General features: G+C 41.6%; 1 pseudogene; it reads right to left on the bottom strand.

Moving 5' to 3' along the window:
* Positions 1–11,403: 11,403 nt before the first annotated feature.
* LOC108542087 (beta-citrylglutamate synthase B pseudogene) lies at positions 11,404–12,263 on the bottom strand (annotated as a pseudogene).
* Between the last annotated feature and the right edge of the window lie 3,860 nt (positions 12,264–16,123).

The following is a 16,123-nucleotide window of genomic DNA, read 5'->3' as shown; positions in this document are numbered from 1 at the left end:
AAAAAAAAAAAAAAAAAAAATATTTGCCCTTTGTGATACATGTTGCAAATATTTTCCTTGAGTTTGTCATTTGTCTTTGACTTTGCTTATGCTATTTTTCTGCCATGCAAAATATTTTAAAAATCTTTATGTGGTCAAATGTATTAACTTTTTATTTCATCTGGACTTTGAGTCATAGTTAGAAACCCAGGTTATACAGGAATTCACCCAAATTTTCTTTTAGGATTTATATGGTTATATGGTTTAATTTCTTTATTCAGATTTCTAATCCATTTGAAATTGATTCTTGTGTAAGGTGTGAGGTATGAATCTATATTTTAATCTTTTTCCAAATGGCTATCCAGCCCTGTTTATTAAAATGGTCATCTTTGCCCCAGTGGTTTGAGCTCTCACCTTTATCAGACAATAAATTGCCCTGTGTACTTAGCATACATCTCTGGACTTTCTTTTCTATTTCACTTGTCAGCCTGTCTGTTCATGTAGGGAGTACCACACTGTTTTATTTATAATGCTTTTTAGTTGGCTTTAACATTCCATGTATTATTTCATTTTTCAGTGTTTTGCAAGTTATTGTTCCATGCTTATTATATGGAAAGTGTCAACTTGTCTAGCTCCATTAAAAACCTTGTTAGTATTTTATTAGGATTGTGTTAAATTTAAAAATTAACTTGGCCAGAAATGGTGGCTCATGCCTATAATCCCAGCACTTTGGGAGGCTGAGGTGGGAAGATCACTTGGGCCCAGGAATTCGAGACCAGACTGGGTAACATAAGGAGACCCCATCTCTACTAGATAGGTAGACAGACACACAGATATGAACAAAAAATTAGCTACAGGAGGACTGATATCTCCTCCTCATTAGTCCTTGCAAAGGTGAGTTGTTCTAGTTAAGAACAGGGATATCTTTCCATTTGTTCAAGTCTACTTTGTGTCTTCCAGAAGTGTTTTAAACTTTTCCTCAAATGGGTTTTGCACATTTCTTAAGTTTATTTTATCTTCATTATTGCTGTTTGAAGGTGGTTTTCCTCAACCATTATCTTCTCTAACTGGTTATTGTTAGTGTACATGAAGGCTATTGATTTCTGTATCTTAATTTTATATATTGCTAGCTTACTGAGTAAAATAGTGTTGGAAAAACTGGATAACCATATGAAAAAAAAATTCAGCTCAACTCCTATCTCACACTATACACAAAGTCAGTTTGAGGCACATTATAGATCTGTCACCACAGTTTGTGCTCCGAGTTCTTTTGCCTTTCGTGTAAGTAGAAATTAGTGCCAGGATGGGGCTGAGCGTGGTGGCTCGACGGTAATCTCAGCACTTTGGGAGGCCAAGGTGGGTGGATCACATGAGGTCAGGAGTTTGAGACCAGCCTGGCCAACATGGTGAAACCCTATCTCTACTAAAATACAAAATTAGCCGGGCGTGGTGGCACGTGCCTGAAGTCCCAGCTACTCGGGAGGCTGAGGAGGGAGGATCCCTTGAGGCCGGGAGGCGGAAGTTGCAGTGAGCTGAGATCACACCACTCCTCTCCAGCCTGGGCAACAGAGGAAGACTCTGTCTCAAAACAAAAACAAAACCCAGAAATTAACACCAGGCCAAACAAATTTTTCACAGATAAGGTTTAATAGGTTTGCGGCTCAAGCAAAGCAAGCGAGCAGCATACAGGCAAAGGGTCCTGGTGCTAGCTCCCTGAAGGGCTTTTGTTCTTGCCATTTTAAGGAAGCTGAGGTGAAAAAGGGTGATATATAGGCATGTACCACCTGCACAGTTCGATAATATGCTGCTTCATGTATTGTACATCTCATTAGCATGTTAAATCTCCACCCCTGGGTGTGATTTTTAGCATTATAATGACATTGTAAGGAGGAAAACCTTGATGAAAGGTCAGCGCTGGAGTCCATCTTGTCTTTAGCTGGGTGTATCTAGTCAGGTTCTTATCAGGAATGCTAGAGTCTCACTTTAATAGCCTTGGGAGAAGTAACTCAAGGAAATAAATGGTTAGATTCTTTTTTTTTATGGTTGGGAACTCAGAGGAGACAGCAGCTATCTGCTATGTGACTTGGGTCAACCCCTTTAAGGGAGGCAAGAAAGTAGGGGAAGGCTTATGCCCTGGCATGTGAGGCCCCTGGGGTTTTGGTTACCATGTCTCTTCCCTGCTAGACTGAGTCTCTTCACTATGTTGTCCCAGACCTAAATGTAAAAGACAAAATTATAATACTTTTAGAAGAAAACATAGGAGAATATGTTTGTGATTTGACAGTAGGCAAAAAATTTCTTAGGATGTAAATAACTTTCAAAGAAAAACCCGATAAAATAGACCTCATCAATGGCCGGGCATGGTGGCTTAGGCCTGTAATCCCAGCACTTTGGGAGACTGAGGCGAGTGGATCACTTGAGGTCAGGAGTTCAAGACCAGCCTGGCCAACATGGTGAAACCCCTTCTCTACCAAAAATACAAAAATATCAGCCAGGCGTGGTGGCGCAGGCCTGTAGTCCTGGCTACTCAGGAGGCTGAAGCAGGAGGATCGCTTGAGCCTGGGAAACGGAAGTTGCAATGAACTGAGATTGTGCCACTGCACTCCAGCCTGGGCGACAGAGCAAGATTCTGCCTCAAAAACAAAAACGAAAGCAAAACATCAAAATTTAAAACATCTGCCAAAGAAATGACACCATTAAGAAAATATTTAGGCAAGCCATAGACTGGAAGAAAATATTCACAAAACATTTATCTGAAAAAGGACTGTTATCAAGGATATATAAAGAACTCCTGACAACTCAGTGAAATAAATACCCAATAAAATGGGCAAAAGATCTGAATATACACTTTACAATAGAAGATAGATGAATAGGCAGGGTGCGGTGGCTGACGCCTGTAATCCCAGCTCTTTGGGAGGCCGAGGTGGGTGGATCACCTGAGGCCAGGAGTTCGAGATCAGCCTGACCAACATGGTGAAACCCCATCTCTACTAAAATGCAAAATTAGCTGGGCATGGTGGCACGCACCTGTAATCCCAGCTACTCAGGAGGCTGAGGCAGGAGAACCACTTGAACCCGAGAGGTGGAGGCTGCAATGAGCCGCCACTATACTCCAGCCTGGGTGACAGAGCGAGACCCTGTCTCAAGAAAAAAAAAAAAAAAAAGATGAGTAGACAATAAACACTTGAAAACATGTTCAACAGCATTAGTCATAAAGGAAATGAAAATTAAAATCACAAAGACATACTACTACACATCTACTAGAATGACTAAAATTTAAAAAGACTGACAACACAAGATATTGGCGAGGATGTGGAACAAGTGAAACTCACATTTTGTTTTGGAAAAGGGCTGGCCATTTCTTATTAAGCTTAACACACACATACCCTGTGATCCAGCAATTCCTCTCTTAGGTGTTTATCCAAGATAAATGAAAGTCCACAAAAAGACTTGTGCAAGAATGTTCATAGCAGCTTTATTGATAGTAGTTCCAAACAGGAAATAGCCCAAGTTTTATCAACAGAAAAATGGTTAAATAAGTATATTTATACAGTGGAATGCAACTCAGCAATGAAAAGGAATGAACTACCAATCCACACAAGGAGGACAAATATCAAAAACATTATACTAAAAGAATCCAGATATAAAAGAGTATACATATTGTGTAATTTCACTTATATGAAATTCTAACACAGATGAAACTGCTCTGTGGTTGAAAAACTCCTGATAGACATTGTTTTAGGAGTGTAGAGGCCAGGATTGACATGAGAACATGAGGGAACTTGCTGTGATGATGGTACTATCCTATAACATGATAAGTTTTGGCCTACGTGACTCAAACCCTTACACAAAAGATTTGTGCATTTCACATTCTATTTTACCTAATAACAAGAACCACAAGTAAAAGTTTAACTTTAGTTGATACGTATACTAAAATATTTGGTGTGAAATACACTGATGTCTTCAACTTATCTCAAAATGCATCAAAAATAAGATTAGTTTATGGATGAGATGAATAGATATGTGTAGATAAAATGTAAGTTGTAAACTCCAGAACTCCAGGTGGTGGGTATATGAATGTTCATTGTAAAATGCTTTCAACTTTTGTGTTTGAAAATTTCCGTATCAAAATATTGAAAGCAAAAAAGTGGATGGGAGGACGAGAGGAGAAAGGGACAAAAAAGAAGAAAGGAAAGAAAATTTACTTACAAGGCTAAAAGGATTTGATCTGTGGAAAACCCACACCTTTCGGCTAACAAATTCTTTTCCTGCTTGATACCAAATAAATTAGTCTGTGATCATTACACAGACAGGTATTGTGGGTGGTTTAGGAAGGACTACTTAGTTTACTATTGGTTTAAAAGACATTTCTAGGTCCTCGAAGCCAGGGAGGAAAATATGTATTCTTCACAGCTGTGCTGAAAAAAAGAAAGAAAAAATATGTATAGTTGTAATTAGAGAGCTTAAACAACAACGGCAACAAGAACAAAAGCCTTGGCCGGGCGCGGTGGCTCACGCCTGTAATCCCAGCACTTTGGGAGGCCGAGACGGGCGGATCACAAGGTCAGGAGATCAAGACCATCCTGGCTAACCCGGTGAAACCCTGTCTCTACTGGAAAAATACAAAAAATTAGCCAGGCGTGGTGGCGGGCGCCTGTAGTCCCAGCTACTCGGGAGGCTGAGGCAGGAGAATGGCGTGAACCCGGGAGGTGGAGCTTGCAGTGGGCCGAAATCGGGCCACTACACTCCAGGTTGGGTGACAGAGCAAGACTCCATCTCAAAAAAAAAAAAAAAAAAGAACAAAAGCCTTAAAAAAGAAGCAAATCCTGCCATTGTGACAAGGATGGACCTAGAGGATATTATGCTAAGTGAAATAAACTAGACACAGAAAGGCAAATACTGCATGACCTCACTCATGTGTGGAATCTAAAACAGTCAAACTCATAGAAACAGAAAGTGGGAAGATGGTTGCTATGGTCTGAGAGGGAGCAGAGAAATGGGATTTTGATCAAAGGGTACAAACTCTTAGTAATAAGATGAATAAGTTCCGGAGATCAAATGTGCAGCATGGTGAGTATAGTTAATAATAACGTATACTTGAATTTTACTATAAGTCTTAAGTGTTCTCACCACAAAACATGTAACTATGTGAGGTGATGATATAGGAGTTAAGAAGGAATTACTTAGGCAGATAGCAAGGGCATGGGAGCCCTCGGCAAGGCTTTTGTTTTTCATGAAAAGCAGCCCCAAATCATTTTCTAACAAAGAACAGCCTGTAAGGTCAAGCCACAGGCATAGGCAAACCAGCTAGGAGCTTGCAAGGGTGAACACCAGCAGGAACTAGGTACTAGACATGTTCAAGATGACGGGTCCATATTCCCTTCTCTTTGTCAGCCACATGTACAGTAAAGATCAGACAAGATGGATCAACTGGAAAGCCCATTTGCCATAACTTTAGAGTGAGCTAAATCGCCACTAATGTTTATCCCCATTTTGTTAAAAAAAATACAATATAAAAGAAGCAAGATGAACACCAAGAATGAAAATAATTAGTTACAGCAGTCATGTTGTCTCTGAGCATATAAAACAAAAACAGTTTTTCAGACTAAGCCTACCATTTATGGGTTGTCATAAAATAGTATCCTGGCAATGGAAGAAAGAACGTGACAGTAAGTAAAACTTTATGTTTCTAGTATTTCTTATGATATCCCTTAGTATAGGCCATTAGTGTAATGCCAAAGTGGAATTCATTAAAGGATAGCCAAAAAGTGGAAACAACCAAAATATCTATCAATTGATGAATGAATGAATAAAATGTATTGTATCTGTGCAATGGAACATTATTCAACCACACACAAAAAACTAAGTACTCATTCATGCTACAAGATGGGTGAAACTTGAAAACTATTATGCTTAGTGAAAGAATCCAGTCACTACAGAGACCCAAAAGAGATTAGTGTTCTAGGGGATGAGGGTGGTGTTGAAGAAAAAGGGGCTACAATTGCTAATGCGTATGTTTTTTGGAGGGGGGTGACGAAAATGTTTCAAAGAATAACTGTGGTGATGATTGCATGACCCTGAGGATGTATTAAAAACCACTGTACGTTTAAAATAGCTGAAATCTAAGGTATGTTGGTTATATCCCAATTAAAACAAGCAATTCTCGGCCAGGTGTGGTGGCTCATGCCTGTAATCCCAGCACTTTGGGAGGCTGAGGCGGGTGGATCACCTGAGGTCAGGAATTCAAGACTAGCCTGGCCAACATGGTGAAACCTTGTCTCTACTAAAAATACAAAAATTAGCCAGGTGTGGTGGCTTGCACCTGTAGTTCCAGCTAGTCAGGAGGCTGAGGCAGGAAAATCACTTGAATCTGGGAGGCAGAGGTTGCAGTGAGCCGAGATCGCACCACTGCACTCCAGCCTGAGTGACAGAGTGAGACTCTGGCTCAAAAAAAAAAAAAAAAAAAAAAAAAAAAGCAATTATCCACAGACTAAGAGAAAATATTTGCAAACGGCATTTATGATAAAGGACTCTTATAAAAAATATGTTATATGATTTGGATATTTGTCCCTGCCCAAATCTCATGTTGAATTGTAATCCTCAGTGTTGGTGGTGGGGCCTACTTGAGTCATGTGGGCGGATCCCTCATGGCTTGGTGTTATCTTCATGATAGTGAGTGAGTTCTCACGAGATCTGGTGGTTTAAAAGATGTGTGGTACCTCTCCCACGCCCGACTCTCTCTCGCTCCCATTCTTACCATGTGATTTGCCTGCCCCCTTTTTGCCTTCCATTATGACTGGAAGTTTTCAGAGGCCTCCCCAAAAGCATATTCTCCTATGCTTCCTGTATAGCCTGCAGAACTTATGGGCCAATTAAATCTCTTTTCTTACAAATTATTCAGTCTCAATTATTTCTTTATAGCAATGCAAGAGTGGCCTAATACAGTAAACAAATAACTTTTTTTTTTTTTCTTGTGACAGAGTCTCTCTCTGTTACCCGGGCTAGAGTACAGTGGTGCAATCTCGGCTCACTGCAACCTTCACCTCCTGGTTTCAAGCAATTTTCTGCTGGGATTGCAAGTGCACACCACCACGCTCTGCTAATTTTTGTATTTGTGGTAGAGAAGGGGTTTCACCATGTTTGCTATGCTGGTCTCGAACTCTTAACCTCAGGTGATCTGCCCACCTCGGCGTCTCAAAGTGCTGAGATTATAAGCATGAACCACGACACCCGGCCATAAATAACTCTTAAAACTCAACAATAAGTAAATAGCCCAATTAAAAAAAATCGGCCAAAGTCCTTAATATGCATATTGCCAAAAAAGATACACAGATGGTAAATAAGCACATGAAAAGATGCTTCATATTATATGTCATCAGGGAAATATAAATCTAAGTTAAAATGAACATTATACGTTAGAATAGCCAAAATCCAGAACACTGACAACACCAAATGTTGGTGAGGATGTGGAGCAATAGGAGCTCTCATTCATTGCTAGTGGGAATGCAAAATGGTACAGCTACTTTGAAAGACAGTGGCCATTTCTTACAAAACTAAATATACTCTTACCATATGATGCATATGGTACCAATACCAATCATGGTCCTTGGTATTTTCTCAAAGGAATTGAGAACTTGCATCCACACATAAACCTGCACATGTTTATTTATAGCACATTTGTTCCCAATTACAAAACTTGAAAGCAATCAAGATGTTCTTCAGTAGGTGAATGGCCAAAATATGGTACATCCAGACAATGGAATGTTAAATTCAATGCTAAAAAGAAATGAGATATCAGGCCATGAAAATACGTGGAGGAACCTTAAACGCATATTTCTAAGTGAAAGAAGCCAGTCTGAAAAGGCTAAGTACTGTATCATTCCAACTATATGACATTCTGGAAAAAGCAAACCTATGGAGACAGTAAAAAAGATTAGTGGTTGCCAAGGGTTGGTGGAGAGGGAAGGATGAATAGGAGAAACACAGAGGATTGTTAGGGCAGTGAAACTATTCTGTATGATACTCTAATGGTGGCTACACGTGGATACAGTTGTCCAAACCCACAGAAAATACAACACCAAGTGTTACCCTATGTAAACTATGGACTTTGGGCAATAGTGATGTGTTAGTGTACTAGTGTATGTTCATCAATTGTAACAAACGTACCACTCTAGTTGGTGATATTGATAATGGGAAGGGCTATGTATGTATAGGTGTATAGGGGCAGGGAGTGTATTGGAAATCTCTATACCCTCTTCTTTTTTTTTTTTTTTTTAGATGGAGTTTCACTATTGTTATCCAGGCTGGAATGCAATGGCACGATCTCGGCTCACTGCGACCTCTGCCTCCAGAGTTCAAGTGATTCTCCGGCCTCAGCCTCCCAGGTAGCTAAGATTACAGGCACGCACCACCATGCCCGGCTAATTTTGTATTTTAGTAGAGATGGGGTTTCACCATGTTGGCCAGGCTGGTCTCGAACTCCTGACCTCAGGTGATCTAACTGCCTCGGCCTCCCAAAGTGCTGGGATTACAGGTGTGAGCCACCGCCCCCAGCCTCTTTACCCTCCTGTTGATTTTGCCATGATTCTAAAATTTCTCTAAAAAATATAAAGTCTTTACACCTAAAGTAATTCTGTGTGTGTGTGTGTGTGTGTGTGTGTGTGTGTGTTTGTGTGTGTGAGGAGGGGTAGACAAGTCAGTTCAGTCCACAAATACAGTTTTCTTGCTGATCTCACTTTTATCCAGGGATACATGTTTGACTAGAGAAATAGAGCCTTCTTAGACTTCAGGCAATCCTCTATAAATATTATACTCTCAGCTGAGCTTTCCATAAGTATTGAGCAACTGTGGGTTTGAGGGTATGTCCTCTGACAAATCCTTAGAACACAACTATTCTGTGTTTGCCAAAGCACAGAGCCATGTGTCTTAAAAGTCAACCCAAATGAAGGATGAGCCAAACAGGAACCAGTCCTTGAATTGAAAGCCACTGCCCTTCTGTGTGGAGGTAGGCCAAGGGAATATTCACTGACAGGGCCAATATAACTCTTGGGAAGCAAGTTGTGGTCTGGTTTAGCACAGAGATGAACCAGACCCCTAAACTCTAAATTAGAGAGCATCACCATAGTGATTTTAGGCAGCAAAAATTTAAAACAGCAACGAAATTTCAGTCATGAAAAAGCTCAGGAAAGACCTAGCTTTGAACAATGAAACTTCCTAATGAGCCAGCCACCAAAGAGAAACTTGTTTAAAAGATATGTCTAGGTAACTGAATGAATCAACGTATTGTACAGGATTGTTATTGCCGAACTTGATAAATGTTGGGGAATGTCTACTCAGAATGGTGATTTTGACTTTTTTTTTTTTTTCAAGGTGGGGTCTTGCTTTGTTGCCAAGGCTGCAGTTCAGTGTTATAGCTCACTGCAGCCTCAACCACCCGGGCTCATCCTCCCACCTCAGCCTCCCGAGTAGCTGGGACTACAGGCATGCACCACCACACCCGGCTAATTTTTGTAGTTTTAGTAGAGATGGGTTTCGCCATGTTACCCAGACTGGTCTGAAACTCCTGACCTCAAGTGATTCATCCGCCTTGGCCTCCCAAAGTGTTGGGATTACAGGCATGAGCCTCCGCGCCCAGCCTGAAGCTTCTCTTTTGTAGCTGTCATGCCTAGCTTGTGACAATAAAACTTTCTGCTAATGGGGATAGGTAAAGCATCTATCTTCTTACTTCAAAGTGATATTAAGTTATGAAAGTACTGCTCAATTTCAGCAGGACTTTCATAACTTAATATCACTTTGAAGTAGTAGATAGATGCTTTATCTCAGAATTTCCTCAGAAATTGAGGAAAAGCCAGTACACGTAACTTGTTGACTGAATCGGAAAATGCCCATCAGGTTAAATGGAGCAGAGTCCTACTGATCCTGCCATTCTTATTTGATTGGCAACTAGGAGTGACTGAAAATACATTCAGGCAAAATGCTAAATGGTCAAGTGTTAAAATCAATATTTACCTGAAGCCAAGGCCTAAACTAAATAATGCTATCAGAAAATTTCTAGAATGCAACAGTAAATCCAAAATTGTATTGAAGCATTATTAAATGTCTTTTCTTTAAAAATGAGGTTTTCAGCTGCACAAGGTGGCTCACGCCTATAATCCCAACACTTCGGGAGGCTGAGGCAGGAGGATTGCTTGAGGCCAGGAGTTCAAAACTGGCTGCCTGGGCAACAAAGCAAGACACTATCTCTACAAAATTATTTTAAAAGTTATCCAGGTGTGGTAGCACAGCCTGTAGTCCCAGTGATATGGGAGCTGGGCAGGCAAGTGCTGGGTAGAGAAGGGTGGGGTCCCTGGCCAAGGGCTCCACCCTCGGGCCTGTGCCCATGGACCTGAATGAGGACAGGTATTTCTGTTTTCACAACCAAAAAGTTGCCTTTTGGCTGGCCACCGCCCCCCACCCCTGCTGGCATCCTGTGCCCATAGAAACCCAACACCTAGCGGGCACAGACACAAGCAGCCGGACATTGAGAGGAGCAGAGGAACATACCAGCAGATACTGGCAGACCAGCAACAGTGGAATGGTGCAGATGCCAAGGGGACTTCTGCCCAGGGCGGTTGGAGAAGAGTCCCACCGCTGGGTGGCCCGACTCCAGGGTAAGACCACCTTCCCACTCTATTCCCTGATTCCGGCTCCCCGTCCATCTGGCTACCTCCACCACTCAATAAAACCCTGCACTTAACCTTCCAGCCCATGTGTGATCTGATTCTTCTGGTACACTGGGCAAGAACTCAGGCTGTCACACTCGCCCCCTGTCCTTGAGATAAGGCAGAGGGTCTACTGAGCTGACTAACACAAGCCGTGGAACACACGCCCACTTGGGCTTCGGGAGTCCTGCTGTGGGGCCAGAGCCTAAAAGCACTCTTCACAGCCTCTGCACCTGCTTGTCTGCATGCTCCTCCTAGGGGTCTGAGCAGCAGAGCACTGAATAAGGGAACCACACCTCTGTTGCATGCCCTGCAAGGGCAATAAGAGAACTCTCTCATTTCACCAGCTAGTCTGGAGGCTGAGGCAGGAGGATCACTTGAGCCTGGCATTTCTAGGCTGCAGGGAGCTGTGACTGTGTCACTGGGCTCCAGCCTGGGCAACAGAGTGAGGCCTTGTCTCAAAAGGAAAAAAAAAAGTTTTTACATTGAACATTTTTATTAATAGGTATATTTTTTGAGACAGAGTCTTGTTCTGTCACCCAGGCTGGAGTACAGTGGCAAGATGTTGGCTCACTGTAGCCTCCACCTCTCAGGTTTAAGCGATTCTCATCATGCCTGAGCCTCTCAAGTAGTCAGGATTACAGTTGTCCGCCACTACCCATGGCTAACTTTTGTATTTTTCGTGGAGATGGGGTTTCACCATGTTGCCCAGGCTGGTCTCAAATATAAGGTCCATCTGAAGGAAAATAGCAAATTTCACTGGCCTCAGACAGAGAAGGAGCCATCATCTTTCGTCACAAGGTCAATGCCACACACTTTCATCCCAAGGATATTAGACACCTGGACAGCTAGCTGCTTCCTTTGTTCACTCAGTGAGCACATTATCCCCACACCACCTAGTGAGCAGTTGCTTTGCATCCTTCCATCTATTGAACAGCATAACATGGTGCCAACCATACAGCCTCCCATGACAATGGAACAACATATATCCTGTCGATGAAACTCTTCTAGCTTCTGAAATGGATACAGAGCTTCATGATGATTAAGATGGCTTAGATCAGCCAAATAAATGGTGCTTATCTCGAGCCAAGAAAACAGCTTTACCTCTGTGACCTCATGTATTCTTCACTACCATTGGTAACTCCAGTACTTCTGCTTCATCAATCATTTTAGCAAAATTTTTATAGCCATCATAAGAAAAAGTGTCTGACAGAGGAACACCATAGCCAGCCAACTCTTGAAATGCCCACGACTTCTTAGCACATTTCAGGATGGCTTGAGATCAGTTCATCAACTGGCATTCCACCTTCTCTAGATGGTGTGAGACATTGATATCACCCAAGGGGTTGGTACTCTCACTGCCACCACGTGGGGTAAGCAGTTGATCCGTAGACCTAGTTTCTTTGCTGGATTGTTGACACCACCTCATGCATCACCACAGCCCTAAAGTCTTCTCACAGCATTTGGCCTTCAGTGCTCACAAGATCTTTTTTGGGGGTAGTGTTCCTGATGCCATGATCTGTCAAAAACCACAACTTGGCAGCCGAAAGAACTACACATCTTGATCTGCTTGCTCTTCCTTGCCTGGATTATTTCCTCTTGAGTATAGTTTATCACTTGATTATGGAAGATATTATAAAGAATAGAGGAACAGCCAGATGAAGAGATGTATATGGCAAGGTCTAGAAGGTCGTGAAGACTGTCTCCCTGGAGTTGCCTCCTGGCACAAAGAGGCAGTCCACTAACCTTGAATCTCTGGATTTTCTTAAGGTCTGGGAGCCAATATGAATTTTGAATCTAAGTTTATTTCACTTTAAAGCCAACAGTTTTTACATTTAGCTGAACATTTTTAAGATTCTTAATACGTATTATCAAATTCCTTTCACAAAAAAATTGTACCTTTAGTAGAATTAGAACCTTATTACATTGAATAATATGGTCTTGAAAAAATTTTTCTCAGGCCGGGCGCGGTGGCTCACGCCTGTAATCCCAGCACTTTAGGAGGCCGAGGCGGGCAGATTATGAGGTCAGGAGATCGAAACCATCCTGGCTAACATCCTAGTAAAACCTCGTCTGTACTAAAGAATACAAAAAATTAGCTGGACGTAGTGGCAAGTGCCTATAAGCCTAGGCAGGAGGCAGGAGAATTGCGTGAACCCAGGAGGTGGAGGTTGCAGTCAGCCAAGATTGCACCACTGCACTCCAGCCTGGGGGACAGAGCAAGACTCCGTCTGAAAAAAAAAAAAGAAAAAATTTTTCTCAAGTACACAGGAAGTGGTAACTAATTTTAATTTGTGCTTAATTTGTTGTTTTCAATTCCATTATAGTTTGACATAAAAGACTTTAAGCTTTGGTTACCTTACTTGTCTCTAACACTTTCTTGTCTTTATAGTCATTACATTCTTTGTTACTATATTTGGATGAAACATGATTTTTCATGGCTGTTGCATGTGGTTTTGGATTTTTTTCCTCATGAAATTTGGAGGCAGAAAAGTTGACATTTAGCTTTTATTTTGTCTTCATAAGCTATGAAGGATTTTCGAATAAGACTTTTTCTTAAAACACTCATGGCCTTATAATTAAACAATTGAAAATTAAATAAAGTTATTTATTTATTTATTTTTTGAGACAGAGTCTCACTCAGAGTGCAATGGCATGATCTCAGCTCACTGCAACTTCCGCCTCCCGGGTTCAGGCAATTCTCCTGCCTCAGCCTCCCGAGTAGCTGGGATCACAGGCATGTGCCACCACACCAGGCTAGTTTTTGTATTTTTATTAGAGACAGGGTTTCGCCATGTTGGCCAGGCTGGTCTCGAGCTCCTGACCCCAGGTAATCCACCAACCTCAGCCTCCCAAAGTGTTGGGATTACAGGCGTGAGCCACTGCCCCCAGCCAATACAATTCTTAAAGGTTATTTTGTTTATTGTTCCAAATGCTGATACAAAAAAACAATTCTACAAAGATTAGAATTATATCTAATTTTTATTTTTGTTTTATAATTTAAAAAAGTATTTGCTCAAAAAGAATATGATTGTCTTAAATGTATTTGGCTACTGCATATTATCCTAATATTATATTTTATTTTATTTTATTCTTGGTTTTTAAGACAGGATCTCACTCTATGCCTCAGGAAGGAGTGCAGTGGTGCAATCATAGCTCACTGTAACCTCAAACTCCTGGGCTCAAATGGTCTTCCCACCTTAGCCTCCTAAATAGCTGGGACTACAGATGTGTGCCACCACACCTGACTAAGTTTAAAACAAATTTTTGTAGTCTTAAACTCCTAGCCTCAAGCAATCTTCCCATTTTTACCCCCCAAAGTGCTGGGATTACAGGCATAAGCCACAATGTCTGGCCCTTAATATTTGTATTGACTGTTCACCTATTTCCCTATTTATTAATAACTTTTTGTAAGTTCCTATGTTTGTACATAAAATTAGATACTTTCATAATCCCCATTAAGTATTGTAGCATTTAACTCCTGCCATAATCAATATATATTTATACTTCAAATGACTGAAACATTTCAACATATAAGGCATGTGGGGAGGTTTTCACCCCAGTTGACATCTAGAATGCTTACCTACATTTGAAAATGCTTAGATATTAAAAATAAACCTAAATTATATTCTTTGTTCATATTACCGACAGTTTGGTACTGATTATATATGATGATAACATATAAGATCACGTCTTGCACCAGTTCTGGGATGGCAGAAGTAGTGTTGAGGTAGACATTTGGGCTTCCAAAGGGTAAGGCCAAAGGTGAGAGCAGATTCTGGCCAAATATTAAGGCCAAAGCTAACTTTCTTTTCTCTTCTTTTCTTTTTTTTTTTTTAGACGGAGTCTCGCTCTGTCACCCAGGCTGGATTGCAGTGGCACGATCTCAGCTCACTGCAACCTCCACCTCCCAGGTTCAAGCGATTCTCCTACCTTAGCCTCCTAAGTAGCTGGGATTATAGGCGCTTGCCACCATGCCCAGCTAATTTTTATGTTTTTAGCAAAGATGGGGTTTCACCATGTTGGTCAGGCTAGTCTCGATTTCCTGGCCTCAAGTGATCCAGCCACCTTGGCCTCCCAAAGTTTTGGAATTACGGGCGTGGGCCGCCGCACCCGGCCCCAAAGCTAACTTTCAATGCATCCCTACAGCTGACTCTTACTTTTTCCCCTGCTCCAGAACTGTCCTAGATGATGTGACTTAGAAAGTATCATAATAAAATCTGGGATGATTTTAATCCATAAGAGCACACAGAGGAACATTATAACATCCTGCTTCATTTGGCTTCACTTCCACATAGCATCCCATGCCTTCACTAATACCACCCCCACCCCTGCCCCAGAAGACATACATCTCTTCCTTTTGTGAGCTGGGTCCTTTTAAAATTACTAGGGTGGGCAAGTTAAGTGGAGAGTGCACCTGCAGTGAAAAAAGGGAGATAACTGAAAAAAGATGAAAGAACTTGACCAGATTCTTTTGTAGTTAATAAGTGTGATGATTGGATTTTCATGCTCTTATGTGAGATGTGCCTCCCTCAAACCTTGTCATGGCATCTTGGCACATTACCCATCTGATGTGGAAAAAAAGAAAAAAGAAAGAAAGAACTTGATCAGGAGACCGAACATGAGAAGAGCCAGAGAGGACCACGGTTTTCTTTAGAAAAGAAGAGGCTGCAGAGGTGAAACATCACTGGAATCATTAAATGATTGTTGGAGGTTATGCATTGTTTCTAATTTCCCCTAAGCATGGATGTAAAAATTGCAGGAAACCACTCTTGGATGGAAGAAGCCACATTAAATGTTGGAGAAAGTTGCTGAGGCAGGATCTCAAGAGTTGGGTGGAAGAAGAACCAGTGGAGCAATGATGTCCTCAGAACCAGCAAACATACTAGGCAGACTTCCCAGTTTTAATGCTCTTTATGGTTTTGTAAAAAGTAAGAACAGCCTTTCTCTAACAAGGGATATCCTGAACAAGAGATGGGTTGCCCTTAAACTTCTGGTTGTCTATTGCTGATTAAAAGGAAGGCCAGCTAAGCACAATGCAGTATCCTAGATTGGATCCTGCAATAGAAAAAGGACATTAGTGGAAAAACTAGTGAAATCTAAGTTTGGAGTTTAGATAATGGCAATGTGTCAGTGTTAGTTTCTTGGTTTTGAAAAGAAAACCAAGGATACCAGGATAGGCCGGGTGTAGTGGCTCATGCTTGTAATCCCAGCACTTTGGGAGGCTGGCAGATCACCTGAGGTCAGGAATTCAAGACCAGCCTGACCAAAATGGTGAAACCCCATCTCTACTAAAAATGCAAAAATTAGCTGGGCGTGGTGGCACACGCCTGTAATCCCAGCTACTTGGGAGGCTGAGGCAGGAGAATCGCTTGAACGCAGGAGGCAGAGAGTGTGGTAATCTGAGATCGCACCACTGCACTCCAGCCTGGGCGACAGAGTGA

The sequence above is a fragment of the Rhinopithecus bieti genome, unplaced genomic scaffold (assembly GCF_001698545.2).
Source record: "Rhinopithecus bieti isolate Rb0 unplaced genomic scaffold, ASM169854v2 scaffold_22636, whole genome shotgun sequence".
NCBI lineage: Eukaryota > Metazoa > Chordata > Mammalia > Primates > Cercopithecidae > Rhinopithecus > Rhinopithecus bieti.
This window is presented reverse-complemented; position numbering and strand designations above follow the sequence as displayed.